At 38.2% G+C, this 6982-nt stretch overlaps 1 protein-coding gene and 1 pseudogene across 1 annotated transcript in view; one reads left to right on the forward strand and one right to left on the reverse strand.

The window, feature by feature from the left end:
* The window catches only part of Znf609 (zinc finger protein 609), a 191465-nt gene that overhangs the window by 131509 nt on the left and 52974 nt on the right, over positions 1–6982 (reverse strand). The window lies entirely within an intron of this gene.
* Positions 6575–6666, forward strand: LOC111816088 (annotated as a pseudogene).

Consider the following 6982-nt stretch of genomic DNA (forward strand, 5'->3'; position numbering starts at 1 on the left):
TATATTCAAAAATATTTTATGTAATTTTTCTGTTCTGTTTTCTTAAGAAAGAAAATAGATGTAAACCAAGATATACACACGGAGATATACACTATAACTTTTTTTAAATCTAAGAATCTCTTGATGTTGGATATGTATTTCTGCTGAGCTAGAACAAAACCCCAGATTCAGTCTCTAGCAACGTAAACACAAACAACAAACAAGAGAAGACTCTTTGATACAAATGAAATACAGATTTAAAAAGAAAAGTGAGGCATGGTAGTGCATGCCTATAATTGCAGCATCTGGGAGGCTGAGGCAGGAAGATTGCTGTTTGAGGCCAGCCTGAACCACATAGTGAATTCAAGGCCAGCCTCAGCCACACAAAGAGACCCTGCCTCAAAAACCCTGAAAAAACAAAATAAAAATTCACTAAATTGTGTATTTTTAAAAAAATTATAATTCTTATTTATGAATAAGACCCTAAACATAATTCTAAAAGGTTAACACTAGACAAGGAAATGGCTGGCTAATTTATCTAGATTCTGACACTATTTAGAGAAACTCAAGATATTTATAAAGCTGGGTCTGGTGGTGCATGCCTGTAGTCCCAGCACTTGGAGGGCTGAGTTTCCCACAACTTCAAGGCCAGCCTGGGCTACATGGTGAGTTGAAGGCCAGTCTGAATTGCATAGTGAGACCCTGTCTGAACACTCCCAAAAAAGAGATTTATAAGGAATTTTAAATGAAACATAGACAACAAACTAGAGGAGCTGGGCTTAGTGATACACGCCCGCAATTCCAGTGCTTTGGGAGGCTGACACTAGACGATTCCAAGCTGCTGCACAACCTAGGCAACTGTGTCAAAATTTTATAAAGGGTGATGGGCTGCACATGTAAGGTCAGAGAAAAGCCCCTGGATTTGATCACCCATACTGAAAAAACCCAAAAAGTAAATGTATTTATATACAAAGCACATATAAACATATACACAAAGGTTAATACATTATGTTCAACATTTATTCTAGGAATGTCAGGTTGAGTATCAAATTCAATCAGTAGATTCATTTTTAAAAAGTATATAATTATCTCAATTGATGCACAGAGATCATTTGGTAAAATCTAAAATTCACTCCTAATAAAACAATCAGCAAAGCAGAAGAGGACTTCTGACAATCTGATCAAAGGAAGGTAATGAAAATCCTACATCTAACATTGTGAAATGGTGAGAACTGCATTCAGTGTCCCCTAACACTGGAAACATAGAAAGGATGTCTAGAATCACTTTAAGTGAGGGTTAACTGAAGGTCCTGTTTATTTCGATAAAGGCAAAAATGAATTTAATAGAATCCAAAATGGAAAGGAAGTGCTTTTCCAATCATTTTTATGGGTACTTGTTGACTGATCACCTTCATCATAGAGAATCTGTACCTCTATATGATTTAACTTTTCTTTTTCCCACTCATTCCCCTCTCCTGTCTTCAATCCCTTCTCCTTGCCCCATTTAAAAAAGCTGTTTCCATTTTTTCCTTTCTTTTCTCTCTCCTCTTACTTTGCTCTAGAAGAAGGACATATTCTTAATGTGATGATGGCATGATTACATGGAATTCTATGAATCTTTTTTAAAAGCCAGTAAGAACTGATACATGAGATTAGAAGCCTACAGAATACAAGATCTGTTTATAAAAATAAATTTTGCCTACAGATAAACACTGAGAGAGTGAAATTTTAAAACATCAATTTCAGGCTGGGGCATATTTTTTTTTTGGTGGGACCAAGGATTGAACTCAGGCCCTTGCACTTGCCAGGCAAGCGCTTATCCTACTGAGCCATCTCCCTGGCCCCAGGGGCATATTTCAATGGTAGTGTGTACATATAAGGCCCTGCCAGCCTAACAAACAAAATAAACAAACACTGACAATAACAGGGCTGACTCTGCAGCTCAGTGGTAGAGGCAGACCTGAGGCCCCAGGTTTCATCCTCAGCATGCAAAACAACCAAAACCAAAACACAGTGATACATTGTGTCAACTGGAGTTCAGAAGTTTAAGTGACTCAGCAGGGAGCCAGCAACCTTACTTTATAAACATCCTGATCTGCCACAAGAGGAAGACAAGAAGATGGTGTGGATTGTAGCCTGTTTAGGATATAAGAGAGGGAAAGCTTCCCGTGCACCCATTGCTCTTGCTGTTTTTGCTGGCTTCTGTCACTTTGAACTGTTGCTCCTGTGCCACGCCACCCTGTCCTGGAGCCAGCTGGTTACAGACTGAAACCTCCATAAACTGTGAGCTAAATAAACCTTTCGTTCCTTAATTTTAGCTGTTGGGTATTTTCTCTTAGGAATGAGAAAAAAGTAATCAAATCACAATCCAATAGCACCAAAATATGAAATACTTAGAAATAAAACTGACAAAGCTTGCAAACTGTGTACTTTGAAAATGAAAGACTGCTTAGAGGAATTGAGGACCTAAGGAGAGATCGACTATATTTGTGGACTGGAAAACATTACTATGACGACAATTCCTAATTTTTTTGATAGACTCAATGTAATTCCAATTATATTCCAACAGACATTTAAAAAAAGATATAAGATAAGCTGATTGTAAAATTTATAGGAAAACTCAAAGGATCTAGAATAGTGCAACAACTTTGAAAAAGAAGACCAAAGTTGGAAGATTTGTACTACCTGACTGCAAAAATTTATCACAACTGAAATCCCAGGTATTTGGGAGACTAAGACAAGAAGATGCCAACTTTTAACTCAACTTGGACAACTTAGGAAGAGCCTGTCTCAAAATTTTAATAAAGGGCTAGGGGATGTAGCTTAATATTCCCTACGTTCAACTTCCAATAGGAAAAAGAAAGACAAACAGGGCCAGAGTTATAGCTCAGTGGCACAGAGCCTGCCTGACAAGTGCAAGGTCCTGAGTTTGATTCTCCACACCAATGAACAAACAAACGAACACAGACCAACTAATGAGCTGAATCTACATGGAGCCCAAATTCATAGACTCTCACATATATGGCAGACAATTGATTTTGGGGAAAATTAACAAATTAGAGTATCCAGGAGCACTGGACATCTATAAAGAAAACTAAAACCAAAAAATTTTAATATATACTTTGTATTCATACCAAATTTAAGTTAAGATAAATAAAAAAACCTTTAAATATAAAACTTGCAACAATAAACTGCTAAGAGAAAACATAAGAGGATCCTGCTGGATGTGGTGACACATGCCTGTAATCCCAGCACTCAGAAGGCTGAGGCAGGAGGATCATTGCAAATTCAACATCAGCTTGGGCTACAAAATTAGTTTACGGCCAGCTTGAACTGCATAGCGAGACATGTCTCAAAAAAGAAGAAGAAAAAAGTATCCTTATATCCTCAGGTTAGACAAAGATTTTATTTTATTTTTTTTGAAATTTTTTAAATGCTTTCATTTTTATTTTTTGTTTGTTTGGTGGGGTTGTTGTATTTTCTTTATTTGTTCTTACTTTTAAATGAGTATAGATATGGTTTCTAGGTGTTTCGCTGATGTTCTTCTATTATGCTCTTGCTTTTATTTCTTCCTTCTCTCTTTCCTTACAGTTTTCTGCATCAGTTTCCCAAAGTCTGTGTGATCCTCCATTGTCTTCTAGTCTTCTTTGTAAACTCTTCCTTCTCTTCTATTTCTCTATTTTCTCCCTATCCTCTTTTAAATTTTTTTCCCTCAGGGCCTGTGATGTGCATCAGGCCAGAAATAGCAGAGGCAATAGAATCATAACCAGCTCGCTGCGACATGGGACCTGTGTGACCATACCCTGTGATGGAGCAATAGATGATATGAGGCGCAACCTTGTCCACATCTTCATATCCCAGACCCATGGCAGACAGTTTTCCAGGGACATAGTTTTCCACAAAGACATCACAAACAGCTGCAAGCTCTTTGATGATTTTCACCCCTTTTGGATCCTTGATATTCACAGCTATACTTTTCTTATTTTGGTTAACACTGAGAAAGTATGTATTTTCTGTGCCCACAAAAGGTGGCCCCCAACTTCTTGTGTCATCACCAACTCCTGGTTTTTCTACTTTAATAACTTCTGCTCCAAGATCTCCCAAATTCATAGTAGCAAAAGGTCCCGCCAATACCCTTGTTAAGTCCAGCATTTTTACACCCGCCAATGGCTTTACATTGTCAGTATCTGACTGCGGGCGGCCAGTCCACAGCCCCCTCCCGCCGCCCCAGCCACAGAGGAGGCTGCTGCTCCGCAGGACCGCCGCGCTCCACAGCATGGCGCACCCCTCAGACCGCCCGCGCCGCGGCTGAGCGAGCAAATGCAGACAAAGATTTTAGATAGGACAGCAAAAACACAACTCATTAAAGATTGCACTGATGAACTAAACTTTGTAAAAATTAAGAACAAAGGAAAAGGAGGAGCCTACAGGAAAATCTGTAAATCACATATCTGACAAAGGATTTAGATCTAGCCAATATGGTGGCACATGCCTCTAATCCTACTACTTGGGAGACTGATGCAGGAGGATTGCCCCAAATTCAAGGCCGGTGTGGGATTCAATGAAATACGTCATAAATATATGACAAAGAAAATTAAAAAAAAAAAATGAGGAGCCATTTAAACAAGATGCAACTCCAGACATCCAGTTCACCAAATGCAAACCCAGGAGGTAGTGAGGTAGGGCAATCTGAAAACTAACCCCCTGGCCTCTGAAGTGCTAAAATAAAGCAATTAAATGAGACTCTAGAAAAAAAAATCAAACCAGAAAAATGGTTTCTCAGAGAAATACAGAGATAGTGTTCACAATGAAAACCATGCTTACTGATTCTAGAACACATACAGACCAAAAAACCCAGAGAAATTTAAGAGAATTACGGAAGCAATGAATGCTCAGCATAGGAAAGAAATAGAACCCATAAGGCAGATTCAAGGAGATATCCAGAAGAATAAAAATTCCATTGAAAGTATTCACAGCAGATCAAATCAACGTGAGGACAGGATCTTGGATATAGAAGACAGGCTTATGGTTAGCGAGCATGAAAAGAAAGAGTTCTTAAAAATAGCAGGGACAATAAGAAATCAATACAGCAGCTACTAGATGATTTAAACAAGAATAATTTAAGATTAACTGTAGTCAATGAAAAGGCATGGGATAGCACAAATAATAGTTTTTTTAAAAACCCTGTTTGCAGACATCATGGCAAAAAAACCTTCCCTGACAGATGAAGGAATCTGACATACAGATAAGTAAGGCATAGAGAACTCCAATTAGCCAGAAGTTAAAAAAAAAATCTACAGCCACCCGTATCATAGTCAAGATTCCAGAAATTCAAAACAAGAATAAAATCTTGAAAGCTGTTAGGGCCACCTATAAAAAAAAGCCCATCAGAACCACAGCTGATTTCTCAGCATAAACCCTCAAATTAAGGACAGCCTGGAGTGAGGTATTTCAAGCTTTAAAGGAAAACAATTTTCACTCCAGGTTGATGTACCCCTCAAAGCTATCTTTCAAAATTGATGGAGAAGATAATGCCATGACAAGGAAAATCTGAGGAAATTTATGACCACCAAACCAGCACTCCAAAATGTTGTGAAGTACATTCTAGAAAGAGATAAAAAGTACTATAAGTCCACGAGCTCATAACTCCATGAACCTCAAAAGAAGGAATCTACACGACAAGGCAAACAAAGGAAGGGAAAAATAGGGGGGAGGAATAAAAATCACAAGGATAAGTCAATACATAGTAGTTGTAATCATCAATGTTGATGGCCTCAATTCACCAATCAATAGGCACAGACTGGCACAATGTATCAAGAAACAAGATTCAATAATATGCTGCATAAAGAAACACATTCAATTAAAAAAGAAATGTACAGACTGAGAGTCAAAGGATGGAAAACAATACTCCATGTGATAGGAACCCAGAAAAAAGCAGGGGCAGCTATTCTATTTGCAAACAAAGGGAATTTTAAGCCAAGCCTGATTGAGAGAGATAAAGGTCACTCCATCCTTGCAAATGCAACAATCTAAGAGGACAAGATAATCATAAACATATGCAAAAAATACAACAGCACCCAAATATATAAAACATTAACAGACATAAAAAATAAAATATGCACTGATATAATTCTATTGGGAGATTTCAACACTCCACTATCACAAAAAGACAGATTAACTAGACAAAAAACCAAAACTAAAATGACAGAACAAAACCATACTTCTGAACAAATGGACTTAATAGATGTCTACAGCTTGCTTCACCCCACACATTCTTTTCAGCTGCACACAAGATGTTCTCCAAATTAGACCACATACTAGTCCACAAAACATGCTTAAATGCAAAAGAAACAAAATTATCCCATACATATTACCAGACCACGTCAATGAAACTGGAAATCAATGGCAAAAGAAACCACAACTTCATAAACACAAGGGCTTTAAATAGTACCTTCCTGAACAACCAACAGGTCACAGATGAAATTGATGAAATTAAATAGTTTCTATAGTTAAGGGATAACAACAAGGCAACACACCAGAATTTACGGGACACAATGAAAGCAGTCCTAAAAGGGATATTTATAGTGGCAAATATATCGCTTCTCGGCCTTTTGGCTAAGATCAAGTGTAGTATAGTGGTAAATATGCATATCAGGAAAACAAAGCAAGTTCAAATGAACAACCTAACAAGCCTCAAACTTCTAGGAAAAAAAGAGAAGGCTAAGCCAATGCTCATACAAGGGAAGAAACTATAAAGATGAGAGAAGAAAGGATCAGTGAGATAGCTCAGTGGACTAAATGCCTGGTGAGGCAAGCACAGGGACCAGGGCTCAATCTCTGGCACCACATGCAGCACCAGCTCCACACCCAGGCTCACTGAGCCAGCTACCAAGATTAGGTGTGGTGGTACATGCCTGTAATCCCAACACCGGGGAGGCTGAAAACAAGAGGATCACTATGAGTCTGACCTGTGTAGTGAGACCCTGTACCAAATACATTAAAA

Source organism: Octodon degus, unplaced genomic scaffold (genome assembly GCF_000260255.1).
Source record: "Octodon degus isolate 3935 unplaced genomic scaffold, OctDeg1.0 scaffold00026, whole genome shotgun sequence".
Lineage (NCBI taxonomy): Eukaryota > Metazoa > Chordata > Mammalia > Rodentia > Octodontidae > Octodon > Octodon degus.